Below are 18,247 nucleotides of genomic sequence, written 5' to 3'. Positions count from 1 at the left end.
TGAGAGTACCTCTGGCGCACATCCCTGGCACACATCTTTGAACTGGAGAAGGAAATTTGCCCTATTAAAAAAAGGAAGATTCTGTATTCACGGAGAGGATGGGGGGACTCCTTCTGAGGATTGACTTTTTATGGTACTGGAGTGCTTTAGCTGGCCTGTCATTTTCATGGGCCGTTTCATTCTTTCAGCCCAACTGACATTTCATGGGCCAGTAAGTGTTGATAAGCTACATGTTAGCAAGTACTGAATTTATACTGGAAAGAAAACTACCTTGTTTGCACAATGTAGTGAGTGTGGCTGTGTCAGCGGTGGTAAAAAAGAAAGCAAATTTTGAATCTTGATCCCCTCATTTCCATTATTTTGCTGTCTAAATGAACTAGTTTTCCTTGGGTTTCCTGTAGTCGAATTGGAGTTGATAAAACATAACTAGCTCCTTCAGGGTTCTTCTGTGAATTTGTTAAAGCGTTGTGCAACGTTGGGAAGATGGAGAGTACATCTTAAGTGGCGAATATCAGCGGGGTTATTTGTGTTGTTTTGGCTGAAGTTCATCACTTACATTCATTCCAGGAATTTACCCCTAACATTGACAATAAAAATGAGCAGTTAAGCTCTTCTCAAAAATAAAAACCCGCCTCTATATTTTATCATTTTGTCATCGTTCTAAGGAGTTTATCCTACTCTTTCTTTTTAATGTTAAAAAAAGGTGTTATTTTCTGAGGATTATTATCTGAAGACTACAGCTTCAGTACAGAATACTTTGCAATTTTCAGAAACAACACAAAGCAGTCTTTCCATTTGTGAAAGACTTTCCATTTTTAGAGAAGAGTCCTCATGATGGGCTCGGGATTGTGTGTGAACTAGACCACAACAAAATGTTTCCAGTTACCTTATCTGTAAAATAGGGATTAAAACTGTGAGCCCATGTGGAACATGGACTAAAACCAACCTGATTAACTTGAGTCTACCCCAGCACTTAATACAGTGTCTGGCACATAGTAAGCGCCTAAATACCATGAAAAATGTTTCCTCTTTTTGTCCTTTGATTATATGCAGTTTTACAGAAAAAGTTTTAAAATTAGAAATTGTGGCATGGCATAATGCACAGAGCACGGGCTTGCAAGTCAGAAGGTCATGGGTTCTAATCCTGGCTCCACCACTTGTCTGCTTTGTGAACTTGGGCAAATCACTTCATATCTCTGTACCTCAGTTACCTCATCTCTAACAAGTGGGTTCAGACTGTGAGCATCAAGTGGGACAGTTCCTGTGTCCAACCGATTTGCTTGTGTCCACCTCAGTGCTTAATACAGTGCCTGGCACATAGTAAACACTTAACAAATACTACATTTACTATCATTAGTTTTCCAAGTTAATTCAAAAAGGGAGTAATTTCAAACTTCCATACCCAAATTAGAACTCAAGTTATCATCACTTGAGACTGTAAACTCATTGAGGGCAGGGAATGCGTCTGTTTATTGTTGTACTCTCCCAAGTGCTTAGTATAGTGGTCTGAACTCAGTAAGCACCCAGTGCATATGTCTGAATGAGTGATTTCAATTTTTGGGGGGGACTCCTGTAGGCAGATCTCTGTAGTAGGTGCATTGGGAAAGTGTGAAAGAAGAAATAGACACAGTTCCTGCCCTCAAAGAATTTGCAATCTAATGATCACTAATGAGCTTCAAGAGAGAATCCAAATTGCCCCTAATGTTGAGTTCCTTATTTTAGACTCAAAATCAAAAAACATGATGCAAGTAGCTGAACCCAACATTTTATTATTAAAAGGAATATTGACAGTACTACTGATCATGTAGTGTCTTATAGTGAGAGGACTGAAAGCATCCACAGAGTATATAGCATGGCTTAGTAGAAAGAGCACAGGCTTGGGAGTCAGAAGTCCTGTGTTCTCATCCCGACTCCACCACTTGTCAACTGTGTGACTTTGGGCAAGTCACTTCACTTCTCTGTGCCACAGTTACCTCATCTTAATCCCCATTTGGGGATTAAGACTGTGAGCCCCAAATTGGACAACCTGTTAACCTTGTATCAGCACTTAGAAAAGTGCTTGGCACATAGTAAGTGCTTAGCAAATACTATCATTATTATATAGATATCTGTAATTTTATTAAGGTCTCTCTCTTCCTCTAGATGGTAAGCTCATTGTGGGCAGGGAACATGTCTACCAACTTTTATTTAGTTATATTAAACTTTTACTAAAGGAAAATACTTTAGCAAAATACTTGAGTAAAATATTTTTAGTAAATTACTTTTAGTAAAATACTAAAAGTATTTTAGTAAAATACTTTAATTTAGTGCTCTCCCAAGTGCTTAATATAGTGCTCTGCACACTACATTCCAAATTGTACATTCCAAGCGCTTAGTACAATGCTCTGCACACAGCACTCAATAAGTGCAATTGAATGAATGAATGAATATTCATTGGAGATACTTATTAACAATGTTGTTAATACTGACCTGTCAGGAGGAATCTATTCAACAGTTGAAATTTAGAAAGATCAGATTAGAAAAATACCTAGCAAATCCCTGAATTGTAGATGAAAATACCTGAAGCAATATTTTGTAGTTCATGAACAGTTTTACATCGAGTCCTTATTTTCACATAAAAAGACAAATTGTACAGTATGGGGGAAAAATACATACTTTTTATAAGTTTTCAAAGTTGAAAGAATCTGCCCTCCTTTCTACCTAGAAATATCAAATGAATTCTATAAAATGGTGGGACCTAGTGGAAAGACTCCAGTCCTGGGAATTAGAGAACTTGAGTTCTAATCCCAGCTCTCCATTTGCCTGCTGGATGACCTTGGGCAAGTCCCTTAACTTCTTTGTGCTTCAGTTACTCTGTCCAACCTGATTGATTATCTTGTATCTATCCCAGGGCTTAGTTCACTGAAATGAGGGAATAATTGGGATTTTTTTTGGTTTTTTTTTTTTATGGTACTTATTAAGATTTAGACAAGTACCATTTAAAAAAGCAAAAGCAAAAAAAAAAAATCTCACTTATTCCCTCATATCATTTTTTGCCAATGTCACATAAGACAAAGACACCTAATAGCCTCATGGCCACAGATTTCTTGTTAACTATTTATTTTCTCACACTACACTCCTTGTAGTCTTTGATTCTGCTTTGCTTCTCTCCCATTCCTTGTATTTTTGTTCCCATTCTGGAATGCTTTCCCTCCTCAGCCTTGCTAAACCATGTCACCTTCCCTTACACAGCCACCTCCTCCATTAAGACAGTCCATGATTAACCCCCCCCCCCACCTCCTTGTCACTTGTGTTTTTGCGTACTTATTTGTTATTTGATTATTCATCTATATGTGATTTTATATATACAAAAGTATATTCTTTTGTATATTTAGAAGCAGCAGCGTGGCTCAGTGGAAAGAGTCTGGGCTTGGGAGTCAGAGGTCATGGGTTCGAATCCCGGATCTGCCACTTGTCAGTTGTGTGACCGTGGGCAAGTCACTTAACTTCTCTGTGCCTCAGTTACCTCATCTGTAAAATGGGGATTAACTGTGAGCCTCACGTGGGACAACCTGATTACCCTGTATCTACCCCAACGCTTAGAACAGTGCTCTGCACATAGTAAGCGCTTAACAAATACCAACATTATTATTATATTCTCATGCTGTTAATCAGTGGTATTTATTGAGCACTTACTATGCAGAGCATTGTACTAAGCAGCTGGGAAAGTACAATGCAACAGAATTAGCAGAAACATTAATTCATTCAATCATATCTATTGAGTACTTACTGTGTGCAAAGCACTATACTAAGTGCTTGGGAGAGTACAATATAACAACAAACAGACACATTCCTGCCCACAATGAGCTCACAGTCTAGAGGAGGTTACAGTGTATTGTGTGTCCATTAATTTATGTCTACTTGTAGTCCCTTTTTAATTTTAAGTTTTTTGAGAGCAGGGATCATCTTCAATATGTGCTTTCTTTGAACATTACAAAAGTGTTCAGTATAGTGCTCTGCTTCCAGCAACCACTCAGTAAGCTAGGGATGATATTGAAAATATACCAATCATAAAATTCCTGGGTATATCTTCCTGTTTAGCTTTTACAGATCAGTTAAGGCCAAAAATGGGACACTAGGTTAAGTTATCAAATAAAAAGTTACAATTTGGCATTTTTCTCAGAAGAAGCATAGAGAAGAAAAAATAGTGCAACTCTTTTCTTCCTACTCAAGCTGAAGACTTTAGAAAGATAGTCTTTGGAAAAGAGACTTGGAATTTCTTTTGCATTTTTAGATCTGTAAAAATGCTACAGAGAAGTGTCATATTAGAGCACTTTTGAATGAAAATGACAGGCAAATCCAGTTTTATGAGTCCAGAGAAGAGAAAAAAACTTTTGGTACTCTATTTTTCAATGGCTTGAAAGCATTTTTCCCTTGTACCTCTGACCTGATTATAGCTTGGAGGTTCATTTTAATAGGAAGGAAAATCTCTTGAATATTCTTGTAGGAGGAATTTCATGCTTGCAAAGCGACCCACATTTATGTGTATGCAAGCTCTCTGAGTTTTTTGTGGGGATGTGGTGAAAGGGCCGGGGAGGGCAGAGTGGTAGACTACTGTGGTTCATTTTCTAGCATGTGGATGGGAAAGAAAGAACCATGCCTAGGGGACTTTCCCTTCCCAGCCATTGGGATTCCGGACATTTCTTATTGCACAGAACAGTGTACAAAAGAGGTTGCCTACTAGGGCACCATAGCCAGTTACTCCTCTTCCTGTACTATCCTCTATAGCAGTAGTTCTCCAGAGTCCTGCTCATTGGAAGGAAAATGGCTCAGAACCAATCAATCAATGGTATATATTGAGTCCTTATTATGTGCAGACCACTGGGCTAAGCACGTGGGAGAGCTCAATACAACAGAATTAGCAGACATGTTCCCTGCCCACAATGAGCACAGTAAGCGCTCAATAAGTATGATTGAATGAATGAATGAGCTTACTATTGCAGTGGAGAAGAAACCCTGCATATATACCCCACATATACCCCAGACCTTTAAGGCCTCCCACTCTCCCAAGCCCACTCCTGTGTTGAATGAATCAGGACTTTTTGTAGTATTATAATTTTCGTCACTCCCGTTGAAAGATATAGAGAAATTATTGTTGGCTACAGGGTTTCCTTAAGTGCTTCCTGTCACCTCCTGGAAATCACCTTCTTGTGCTCCCTTTTGTATCTGTGCCCATCACTCAAACTTTACATAAAACAGTCCTTTACTCTTTTTTCTTTCTGACTCCACCTCCTGGCTATCTCAGGCTCCTTCATCTCTGTTTTGTTCCACTCCTTGGCCTTCCTGGTACTCCTTGTTGCACCACTTTGCCTCCTCCTCTTCTCTCTCCTTTTTCTCTATCCCTCTTCTCTCTCCCTCATCTCTCTCTCTCTCTCTCTCTCTCTCTTCCCTCCCACCTCTCCACCTTTTGCCTCCCCTTCCTTATCCACATCCTTCCAATCTCTATCCCTCACCCTCCTATCTCCGTTACCTTGTCTCTTTTGTCCATCATTCCTATAATTATGATAGAAATCTTTCCTAGCTTCATAAGGGCTTTTTCTTCAGGTCTCAGTATGTGAAATTTTCCAAGGCGAAATCTTAAAGAGGTGAAATCAAAGCTGTTGCACAATATAGATGCCAAAATACAGTAATTCACTTGTCAAGATTCAGGGACTTTCCAGTCATTGGAAACCTCATTCTCAGGCTCTGATTAGCACAGGCAGCTGCAGTGCAAGGGTTTTTTGTGTTTGTTTGTTTTTTTTTAATAACCCTATTTAACTAACTATCCCAGCTCTTGCCTAATGTTCCGCCTTTCCTACTGCTAGTTCATTTGGGGTGTGAAGAGACGTCCAGCAAATCTTAAATGTGTAAAATTAACAGTTAACAAAAATAATATCAAAACCTACACTCAGACTGTGCTCTGATGCAATTAACTTTAACAAAGAAAAACACAAAAGTTCTAATCAAATAAAATCAAAATATATTGTGGATAAGCTATAATACACATTTGCTCAAAACGTAATAGCAGTCTAATGAAATTACGTTGCCTTATAAACAGAGTATGAAGAGTCGTAAAGGTTGCGTGCATTCCCGAGAGCAAAGGAAAATGTCAGTAACAATACAAAGCAAATTTAATCAAAGCTGCTCAAGTATAAAAAGATAAAGATGTGAATGGCATTTTAGTGCCTTTCCATTTTTGTGGAACTGAAGCCCCCAACCAAAATCCGTGCTGTAAATCAGGTTTGATTTCTTGGAGGTGAAGGGAGGGCAATGACATTATAGGAGAAATCCTAGAGGAAAAATAATTCCATAAAGTGCAGCACTTTCCATTCTCAGCATCGGTCAGCCCTTATTTATATTTCTATGAGGGATACTATATGTGTGACCACTTCATTCTTACATTTGATACAGCGAAAGAGATTCCAAGCTGTTAACACTTCAGAGCCAGATGGTATATACACTTCTGACCTGCTGAGGTCATGGCTGGAACTGCCATCTCTGCAAAACAGCTGAGGTACAGTAGTACTTTGAAATTAATGTCCCAGAAGAGATGCATAGCTACTGCTTAACGTCGTTGTTATTGTGTGTAAGTGCGGTGGCATCAGGCAATGTAACTTGTAAATAATGAATTCAAAGGAATCCTATTGGTATTTAAAGAAACCTAAACTGGTTTATCTACAGCAGCAAATAGTTTCCATAGCCAAGTTAGCAGATCTTTGTACTTCTTTAAGAATTTTTATACCTCGTCTTTAACAAAAGCAGAGTGCCGTGGTTGTCAACAACTGTACTAACCTTGTAAGCCCCTTGATGACAGAGGTTGTCTTTTACTATTGACATACTAGTATCCCAAGCCCTTAGTACTGCAGTCAAATCCAGTAGGCACCCAATAAGTGTCACTCATCAACTAACCCAAGGAGGATGAAGCATCAATCCATTAACTTTGGGTTATCTTTACAAATGGTGTTGGTGGAAAATGGCTTTGGACCACAGTGAGTGTCTCTATGCACTTGGAAAGAGTGGGGTATAGATATAGTCCACTTCTGGACTTTCCTCTGAAAATGAGGCACCATAATGAGCCATCTTCCCTTATCTGAGAGAAGATGGCTCCTGCAGTTAGCGAGGCTGCCAACCTACATCCTCTCCTCCCATGTGCAGATCCTGGTATCAGACCCCCGTTCCCCTCAGCATGCAGGAGTGTCTGCTATTTTAATTGCTGTTCTCTGAAAAGGAACTGAGCTAGCCACAGGAAAAGCTGTGGGGAGGGTCACAAGGAGATGTTGTGAAAGTCACAAGGAGTCAAAATCAATTTCAGAAGGAACTACCAGAGGGGACAGGGAGAGAGGAGAGGAAGGAGGCGGGGGTGCAGGCAGAGTGAGAGACCCATGTCAGGGAAGGAGAGTTGTGAAAGAGATGAGAGAACCCGAGACCCAGAGAGATGAGCCAAACTCTCCCAAAATGATACTGCCTGGGTTACAGGAAAGGGATCTTTGGCATGAAAATTTGGGATGCAAAATTGGTCATCCGTGTGCTCCTTAATCACAGTTTTTCTTTGTGCAAGTTCCCACAAGTGGAACATCCTAACCATAAGGATTGTGAAATCTATAAGCCAGCAAAGTTTTGGAGACTTCTTTTCTGGAGATTTTAAAGGAAAGGACAGTGAACTCTATATACAAGATGGTTTGGACTCAGGTCTAGCCAGAGTAGTTGCAGTAAAAATATTCATTAAGTGCTTATTATGTACAAAATTGAAGCCATCAGGAATGATCTCCCTAAAATCTCCCCTTCCCTTCTCCCCTCCCTCCCTCCTCCTGCCCCTATTTCAACTCTCCCATCTTTCCTATCAGTATCTCAAGAGGAGACCTCCCACATCCTCTCAAAATCCACCCCTTCCACCTGCACCTCTGACCCCATTCCTTCACCCTTTATCAAAATGCTTGCCCCTTCCCTTCTTCCATCCCTGACCGCTATTTTCAGTTCTCCAGTGGATTCTTCCCCACTGCTTTCAAACATGCTGATTTCTTTCAAACGTGCTAATGTCTTCCCTGTCCTAAAAATGCCCTCCCTTAACCCCATGACTACCTTAAGTTATCACTGCCTCTCCCTCCCACCATTCCTCCTCAAACTCTTTGAGTTGTTTACGCCCTCTGTCTCCACTTCCTCTCCTAGATCCCCCCCAATCTAGATTCCACCTCCTTCACTCCTTGGAAACAGCCTTTTCGTAGGTCATCAGTGATCTTCTTGCCAAATCCAATGGCCGCTACTCCATCCTAATCCTTCTTGACCTCTCAGCTGCTTTTGACATTGTGGTCCACCCCTTTCTCTTGGAAGCATTATCCAACCTTGGTTTCACTGACACTGTCCTTTCCTGGTTCCCCTCCTACCTCTCTGACCACTCATTCTTAGTCTCTTTCGCAGGCTCCTCCTCTGGCTTTCACCCCCTAACTCTAGGAGTCCCTAAAGGCTCAGTTCTGGGTCCCCTTCTGTTCTCCATCTACACCCACTCCCTATGAGAATCCATTCGTTCCCATGACTTCAACTACCCTTGTTAGGTAGATGATTCCAAAATCTACCTCTCCAGCCCTGACACCTCTCCTTCTTTCACAGACTCGCACTTGCTCACAGTCACACAGCAGGACAATGGTAGAGCCAGGATGAGAACCAAAGGCCTCTGACTCCCAGGCCCATGTTTTATCCACTTGGCCACACTGCTTCCCTGTGTGCAGGGTACATGTCTACCAAGTCTTGTAATGTTCTACTCATCCAAGCACATAGTACAGTGCTCTGCACAAAGTAAGTGTTTAATAAATATGGTGGATTGATTGTCAAACACTATGCTAAGTGCAGGGTGTCTCTTAGTGTTTAATGAATGCAATAATGATGTGGTAATCACTGGGTCGGGTACAAGGTATTTTATTTCTACCCTAGTGTTGCCTAAAAGCAGCATGACCTAATTGAAAGAGCACAGGTCTGGGAGTCTGTGGGCCTGAGTTCTAATCCCAGCTCTGCCAGTTGCCTGCCATGTGATCTTGGGCAAGTCATTTAACTTCTTTGTGCCTCAGTTCCCTCAACTGTAAAGTGGAGATTCAGAACCAGTCTTCCATCCTACTTAAACTCTGAGCTCCATGTGGGACAGGGACTGTGTCTGACATGATTATTTTGTACCTACCCCAGGTCTTAGAACAGTGCTTGACACACAGTACACACTTAACAAATTCCATTATTATTACTATTTATGTTGTTATTGATATTATTTAAAAGATCCCCTGTGGCGTAGAAGTTTGCAGTTCTGTATGAGCATTTTGATAAGCTAAACAGTACAGCCTCTTGACCACTGTCAGACGAGGTTATTGGGAGCCTAAGGTTTTAAGCTGCACATGTGTTCTCTTTAGCATTTTAAAGTAAATTGGATGGGAGGAACAGGAAAATTGGCCACCAGTGGTGAAGAAATTGTCTCATGAGAAGATGCTTTGCCTTTCAGTGAACTGTAGGATAATTCCATCTTTTCCATGGAAAATCAAGTGGCCAGCCCACACAAGGTTTTCCCAGCCCACCCATGGCAATACAAAAGTAGTAAAATGAATGAAATGAAGTGTCTTTTATGCTCAGCTGGTACGGATTGTTACTACTCAGCCAGAACAAAGAGATCAGAGGCTATTTCCAAGGGTGGAGAAAGGATTCTTCTTTGGCTTGAGGAATGTCTAGGCTGAGCAGTTAGAAGAGTTTACTGTGGGTTTCACCATTCCTGGATATTGCAAATAACCTCTTCTGCAGTGTCTCTCCTTTCTATGATGTTCTACTATTTGAATTCCCCAGAGGGTCCAGCCAAATAGGCTGGGGCAGAACAGCTCTAGTTAAGGCTTTCTTGGTTTATCTTCTAGGTGGGCAAGAGATGACCCAGAACCCAGGTCTTCTGACTCCCAGGCTCTTTCCAGGCTTTGTTTTTACTTAATGCTATGCAATTTCAATTTATAAGCCCATTGTAGGCAGGGAATAGTGCTTATAACAGTGCTCTGCACACAGTAAATGCTCAATAAATGTGTTTGATTTATCACAAGATGTCTGTTGAATGATGGGAATGGTTAACAGTGATGGGGAGGGTGGAAGTTATGCCAGTGGGAACTGGAAAGGAGGAAGCCTTAGTGGGGGAGGGGTGACCTCAGAGAACCAGTGTTTGGAAAGTTGGGGAAGAAGAAACTTGATAACTGGGAAGGACTTGGACTCCGTCCACTTCTGATAGTGTTCCTTGGCCAGCTGTCTTCCCCCATGGTTCTACTGCTGGAGGTTGACACGTATGTGGGAATTTCTGTGGGAACTAACCATAAGGCCTCATATTTGAACTTGAGAATATACGGTAATTGGGAGCTACTATCAAGGCCTTGCTTGAAAAGCAGTGTTGCCTAATGGATAGAGCATAGGCCTGAGAGTCAGAAGTACCTGGTTTTTAATCCCAGCTCCACCACTTGTCTGCTTATTATGACTGTGGGCAAGTCACTTCACTTCTCAATGCCTTAGTTTCCTCATCTGTAAAATGGGTATTAAGACTGTGGGTCATGTGGGACAGGGACCATGACCAATCTGATTTGCTTACATTCACCCCAGCACTTTCTACAGTGCCTGGCACATAATAAGCACTTAACAAATGCCACAGTTATTGTTTAGGGCTATAACTTAATTGTCGTGGGCAGGGAATGTGCCTTTCAACTTTGATGTATTGTTCTCTCCCAAGTATTTAGTACAGTGCTCTGCATACAGTAAGTGCTCACTAAATATGATTGATTTTCCTTTTTCCCTTCATCCCATGTGGTCACTGTGATTGTATTGTGTTCCCAAGATGCTGTTAAACAAATAGCCACAACCTTCCATTAGAACTCTAATTTTTCAGAGGAAATGCCAAAAAATCAACCCTAGGAATCTAGCATGTCACTCCCCAAAAAGGGATTAGGTTTCTAACAAAATCATTAGTTGGAGTGGGCAAGCAAAGTATTTTTAGTGGTATTTGTTAAGCGCTTACTCTGTCCCAGGAACTGTACTAAACCTTGAGGTAGATATAAGTTAATCAGGTTGAATGTTCATGTCTCACATGGAAGTCACATTTTTCATCACCATTTGGCAGATGAGGTAACTGAAGTACAGAGAAGTTAGGTGACTTGCCCAGGATCACACAGTAGACAAAAGGCAGAGCCAGGATTAGAACCCATGTCCTCTGACTTCCAGGCCCATGGTCTGTCGTTTAGGCCACACCCCTTCATGGCCTGGAGCAGGGATTAAGTTTTTACACCCAGTGACCTACCTTAATTTGTTCATTTTATATGGTATTTGGTAAGCACTTACAGTGTACTAGGCACAGTACAAACACTGGGGTAGAAACAAGCTAATCAAGTTGGACACAGTCCCTGTCCCACACAGGGCTCCCAGCCTCAATCCCCATTTTACAGATGAGGTAACTGAAGCACAAAAAAGTTAAATGACTTGTCCAAGGTCACATTGCAGACAAGTGGTGACCTTCGGCGAGTCACTTATCTTCTCAGTGGAATTTGGGGGTTTGTCTACAAATTCTTTTGCATATGTAGACACCAGTGCCTTTGGAAACCGGCAAGATCCCCAACATGCTGCCTGCAAACAGACCAAGAGTCTGGCCTAAATTGCTTCAGGGTGCATGAAACCACAGTGTCATCTAACAGTTCCAGCATATTACATGAGCACACCACCAGATTATGTTCCTGATCCATTGTGGTGGGAGGCTGAATGACTGAGTGTAGCAGTGCCAGGAGGTGACAAAATGTGGTAACCATAATCTGTAGCAATAATCCTTCTGAATGCCTGGTACCCAGACTGGCTGTGGATCTGTTGTGCAGTGAGAGCAATGGAATACCCATTCACATAGTACAACTTTGTTCACATGACCTGCACTGTAGTTTAGAGTGACTTTCAAGCTGCCCAGGGTCAGAAGGGGCAGGAGACCCAGGGAGTCTGGAGCATGCAAAATGGGGAAATCCCAGTAGCTGGTGTCTGTGGGGGGCCACTCTGGGTCACATGTGGTTCTGAGCTGCTCTTCAAGTGCTTCAAGAGAGCAAAGAGCCATTTGGAGTCAGTTAGAAGAGCCATAGACAAATGTAGAGGGCCCCCCTCTCCTCAGACTTCTAGGCCCCACTGTCGGGCAGCCTTTAGCCAAATGAATGCCCTGAAACTGACTTTCAGGGTATGCGGCATTTCATGACTTAGCTCACTGTGGGCAGGGAACATGTTTACCGACTGTTATACTGTACTCTCCCATGCTCTTTGTAAGGTACTCTGCACACTGTAAGTGCCCAACAAATATGATTGATTGATTGATGTTCATGCCAGGGTATCTTTTGAAAGCTTTTTGCTCCTCTATTCAGAGGAACACAGATGAAACAGCCTGAAAATTCTGAGATGTGACTGGGCAGAATCGGCCTACAAGTAACTCATGAGCTCATGGATCGGAGGTTGGAAATGGATTCACAGACTCGAGGGTTATGGTTAACGGAAGTAGGTTTATTAAGATGATAGTACAAAGAACCCACCATAGGTAACCCTCGGAAGCAAAGTTATTCCTAGACTAATAAGCAATTAGTACAATGGTCAACATGCTACCCCACTTCTAGCACCTGGTAAAACTGGGAAGGAGACACCTCACAAACCACCCCAAATGGGCTTCCTTTCAAGTAACCCCAAATGGGCTACCTCTCAAACTACCCCAAATGGGCTTTCTTTCAAGTTCCCGGGTGAAGTTCCTAGAATACTCAATCCTAGATCTAATGAGGAGGTCCCATCGGTCTCTCAGTGCCACACAAGGTCTGACAGAATGGACGGCTCCGACTCTGAGTAGAGACGAATGTCCATGTCAGTGTGACAGAGTTCCAACCTACTGCCAAGAGTTCATGGAGACCCCTCCTCAGATATACCTTGCTACTTTCTGATCCTCTTCCCTTCCATTGGCCATATTTGGGGTGAAAAAGGAAAGTAGCCAACAACGCCCATCGCAGTTTTCTCATCCCAGGTCTAATTGTTGGGCCTTATTGGGTTCGGAAATACCGGGAGCTATGGGAAGTGTTAATGCTTCCTATCACCGCCTGCCAGCCTCTTCAGTGCTAGTGAGCTAAGCTCATTAGCCTGGCCAGGCTGTGGCCGGTCACAGATGTGACTTCTGCTAAGCACAATCAGCATTAAATTAAGAAGCCATTATCAAGAAGAACTTGATAATGATGATTTTGGTATTTTTTAAGTAATAGTAATAATAATTGTGGTACGTATTAAACACTTCCTATGTGTCAAGCACTGTTCTTAGCACGGGTTTGGATTCAGGATAATCAGGTTGGACACAGTTCCTGTGTCACTTGGGACTCACAATCTAGGAGGGAGTAGCATTTAATTCCCATTTTGAAGTTGAGGAAACTGAGGCACAGAGAAGTTAAGAGACTTGCCCCAATTGATGCAGCAGACCCGTGGCAGAACCAGATTTAGAACCTAGGTCCTGTGACACCTTGGCCTGTGCTGTTTCCAGTAGGTCACACTGCATACTTTGTGCTAAGCACTCTCCTAAATCCTGGGGTAAATGCAAGGTAATCGGGTTGGATACAGACTCTGTTCCACAGACTTACAGTGTAAGTAGGAGGGAGACCAGGTATTTAATCCCCAGTTTACAGATGAGGAAACCGTATTACAGACTTGCCTCAGGTTACACGGCAGGCAAGTGGCAGAGCTGGGATTAGAACCCAGTTTCTCTGACTCCCAAGGCCTGTGCTCTTTCTACTAGGCCATGCTGCTTTTCTAGGCCAAATTTGAATCCTCTTAGTTATTAGCTTGGCACTCAAACAGTTACATGGAGGTAGAATTAGAAAAGGGAGTTTAATCAGAACAATCTTCTAATTGTAGGCAGTTTGTTTGGACATTCATGCCCAGTGCTTGTTGAACTCTTGAATTACATTAACACATTGTTCCTACAGCCCTCTCTACTTTTCACTTCTAGTAAAGGCTCCAACAGCTCTTAAAATAATAATAATTTTAAAATGAAGAGACCAGAGTGCTTCAGAGACTGTAGCTTCAGTTAGAAGAATCCCCCAAATATGATTTGATTTAAAAGAATTTTTGATCATCCTTTCTTAAACATTACTGTGGCTAGTCTCTCTTCAGATTGATTGTTACATTAATACTAGACTTATGTATTCTGAAGACTTTTTGAGCCCGCTTTTAATGGGGCATTTTATTTATGTAGAAGTCTTATAGCAGGGCCCAGACTATTCAGAAAATATTTCCAGTGTGTTGTCACCTCTTTTTAATGGAAAACATAAAGAACTTGTCTGGGGACCAGCTCTTCTAGACCTAATTCTGCCTATGCAGGGAGCTTCTACTTGAAAATGTATTAGTGGAAGACAGTTTTGGAAAGGGATCATAAAATCCCTATTATTTTAAAGAAATCCCTTTATCATAAATAAGAGGAGGCCCAGGAAAAGAATCAGAAATCAATGAAAGGCATCTAGAACGCAAACTCCAGAAGCCCAGTAATATGATGTCCTCAAGCATAACTGTTCCCCATATTTCATTATGACAGTATGTATAGTTGCATTATGTATAGTTGTTCTTTGCACCTGAAAACTGTAAGCTCATTGGGGGCAGAGAATGTGTCTGTTTATTGTTACATTGTACTCCCCCAAGAGCTTAGTATAGTGCTTTGCACACAGTAAGTGCACAATAAATATGAGTGAACAAATGAATATGCCACTGAGGTAGCATTCACTTGTAAGTACTTGTGTGACTGAAAAGGTCAATTAGGATCCACAATCCCGATCACATTGTGTGCATGAAAAATTTGGCCTTTGTTGTGTTGTCATTTTTTTTTTTGATGCTTTGGCTTTTGCTCTTACTCAAAGAGACTCATTTTTTTCTGAATTGCAGTACTCCAGGATGCCCTGTCCTCAGCAATTGATTCCCAATTTTCAGCCAGAATGCGGTCTTCTCTGAGGCTTTGTTTTACCGTGTCCTTAAAACATTTTTTCTGTCCTTACTTTTGGTTTCCTAATTTCAGTTCTCTATCCAGCAGTGGCTTGGATATCCTGCTGCATTAATTCTCCCCATGTGTTTGACATAGTACAGCTGTGTTGAGGTGAGCACACCTTCAAGGCTAGAAGACCCACCTTGTTCCAGAACTTCATTTTTTGCCTTCCCGTCTTATTATCTGATGCAAATAACACTGGTAGATGTGCTCAAGAAATGTTTATGTCACCTGTGTGGGGTTCAGGTCTCAGCCATAGAAGGGATGGGACAGCACTGCCTCTCTGTAGTTCTATCATTGTTTGACAGTGTCCCCAAGATTGTGCAAGCCTTCTTGATTTTGTCTCCTACCATGTTGTCTATCATTATATTGTTGATCTGTATAGCTTGGGTAACTGAATTCTCTGTTGTGCTGATAGTAATTTTTGGCGGTGGGCTTCCTGGTTGGATTCCTGTATCACTTCAGTTTCCTTTAGCCCTATTGTCAGCCCTAATTCTGTGAAGAAGTTTGCAATCATTTGCATGTCTTCTTGGGTGTGTGCCTATAGGACGATCTCCCAAGCATACAGCAATTTCTAATTGGTAGTCTCTGGGATATAGCATGATGTTTGACCTCTGTAGAGAAAGATCACAGGGCTATAGAAGTGATGGGACCTTGGTTCTATTCCCAGCCCCACTTCTTGTAAGTGCATAACAAATTTCATCATTCTTGCCCATTATGTGACTTTGAGCAAGACATTTAAATTTCTTTGTGCCTCAGTTTCCTCATCTTTAAAGTGGGATGAATCACCTGTTCTTCCTTTTAGACGGTGATCCCTGTGGGTGATCTGATTATATCTACCCCAGTGCTGAGCACAGTGCTTGTCCCATAGTAAACCCTTTATAAATATTGTTATTATTATTTTTGTTATTATTATGTTGGAAGTTTCCCAGAGGTGTGGAAGCATATTCTCATACCTACATCCAGGTCTTTTGTAAGGCCTAGGAAAACTGTGTAGAGGTCTTTATGTTGTTCTCTGCATTTTACCTCAATCAGTGGTATTTATTTAGTGGTTTCTCTGTGCAGAACACTATACTAAACACTTAGGAGAGTTCAACAGATTGGGTTAACACAATCACTGCCTTCCAGGGAACTCACAATCTAGGGTTAGTTAGATCCTGGAACTGAAATGTGGTGAAAATCATGTCTGTTAGACTACTTGGTGGTGTGAAGCTATATCGTTGTTCTCAGATCACTCAGCTGACAGTATTCTTTAGTAGTTGATCTAGATTACTGGCCAGCTGTGGAAAGTCATGAGATGTCTCAAAAATTGCAGCAATTCCATCTTTTCCATTTCTTCTTGATGAGGTCACTGTGGCACTACATTTAGAAGTAGTATTGTGTTCTGTGTGTAGAGCACTGTGTTAAGCCCTGAGAAATACAAAGGTAGAGATCAGAGATGGTCCCTGGTTTTCAAGAGGCTCACAATCTAAGAATATAAGGCAGGAAGAGGAGATGAAACAGAATATCAAAACAACATAAAAAACAAGGAGAAATACATAAAATCAGTTCAATCGATCATTGGTATTTATTGAGCACTTATTGTGTGCAGAGTACTCTACTGAGAGTTTGGGAGAATAGTGTGCAATAGATTTGATAGACCCATCCCTGCCAACAATGAGTTTACAGTCTAAAGGAGGAGACAGGTATTAATACAAATAAAATGAAAGAGCAACAGGGTTTTATGGCAGGAGGAGCAGCTCTTTGAAACTCAGAGTTGGTCACTTCTGCAGCTACAACCTTTCCAAGGAAAGCTTTGTGGAGGCCATGCACTGTAGCTGCTTTCTTCCTCCCCATCAGGGTGCTGGGCGCAAGGCAGGTAGGGATGGAGTTAACACTTTAGCTGTCATGGTTGAGTCTTCTGCTCCTTCTCAAAGCCCATCTCTTTGATATGACACCTAAATGGGGTGAGGAACAGTCTGAAAGTGTCCAGAAAAGGTTCAAGAGGTGGAAGTGGCCCCAACAACACCCCCAGTCAGGACTTCCTAGAGTTGGACTTTTTGGCCTTCTGCTTCCAGGTCTCTAAGGCCAAGATGGATTTTTTAATGTTCTTTAGACACAGTGCAGGTTTAAAAAAATAATCTCAGCCCAGAAGGGAACCAAACACAGGGCCAGATTCAGCCAGCATACTTGGCATTTCAGGTATAGACTCAGAATAAATATTCAGAAGTCCAACCATATATTTTCTTTAGCTTAAGGCCCATGTTTATTTTGGATGAATTATGAGGAAACTTGAGGCAATGCATTGCTGCAGTTAATGTTTGGGTCCCTGCTTCAGTCTCATCAAAATAGCCCTAGTGGTGTCATCATCATCATCATCAGTATTTATTGAGTGCTTAATGTGTGCAGAGCACTGTACTAAATGCTTGGGAGAATACATTACAACAGAATTGGTAGACTCATTGCCTGCCCACAACAAACGTACTGTCTAGAGGGGGAGATATGCATTAATATATTTAAATTATTTACAACATATAATTTATAGATATGTACATATGGGCTTTGGTACAGAGAGTGGGGCGAATATCAAATAACCAAAAGTCACAGATCCAAGTGCACAGATGATGCAGAAAGGAGCGGGAGCCAGGGAAAAGAGGGCTAAATCAGGGAAGGTCTCCTGAAGGAGATGTGATCTCAGTAAAGCTTTGAATGTCAGCTCACAATGCCCTTGGTCTGGCTTGCCTAATGTAAAATATCAGAAATGTCCGTTATTGCTGTTCTTGCATTTTCTTTCACCCTTATGACTGTTTTAAGGTGGTCACAAAGCTTCCTAGCATTGTCCTAGCTCATACACGTGTGCATAGATTGTTTTTAGTTTGTTTGCTTTGCCTTATTTAGGGAGAGAGGAGAATCCTATCCAAGGCATATGAACCATCAGTGATTTATTTCTAGTTGAGGAAGCCAGGAAAATTTCCCTGTGTGACCTCCACATTCAGAGTGCTGGGTGACTTCTAGCCATGGGAATGTGCATTTTCCACTCCTTTCTATATTTTTTTGTGGTTTGCATGATCATTTCCTAGCTATATTACAACATTCCATGAAATCAGCTCTGAGTCTTTTGTGTAGCTTTTACCTCCTTTAGGAATTTCATAAACACTGTAAATCACTGTGCATCCATGTCACTGCATTTTTCTCCCTGTGAAGTTGTCCAAACCAAACAAAGCTGATACAACTAGT

General features: G+C 41.5%; 1 protein-coding gene across 2 annotated transcripts in view; it reads left to right on the top strand.

Annotated features, from left to right (window-relative positions):
• The window catches only part of AIG1 (androgen induced 1), a 280,335-nt gene that overhangs the window by 54,108 nt on the left and 207,980 nt on the right, over positions 1 to 18,247 (top strand). The window lies entirely within an intron of this gene.

The sequence above is a fragment of the Ornithorhynchus anatinus genome, chromosome 2 (genome assembly GCF_004115215.2).
Source record: "Ornithorhynchus anatinus isolate Pmale09 chromosome 2, mOrnAna1.pri.v4, whole genome shotgun sequence".
NCBI classification, from domain to species: Eukaryota; Metazoa; Chordata; class Mammalia; order Monotremata; family Ornithorhynchidae; genus Ornithorhynchus; species Ornithorhynchus anatinus.
This window is presented reverse-complemented; position numbering and strand designations above follow the sequence as displayed.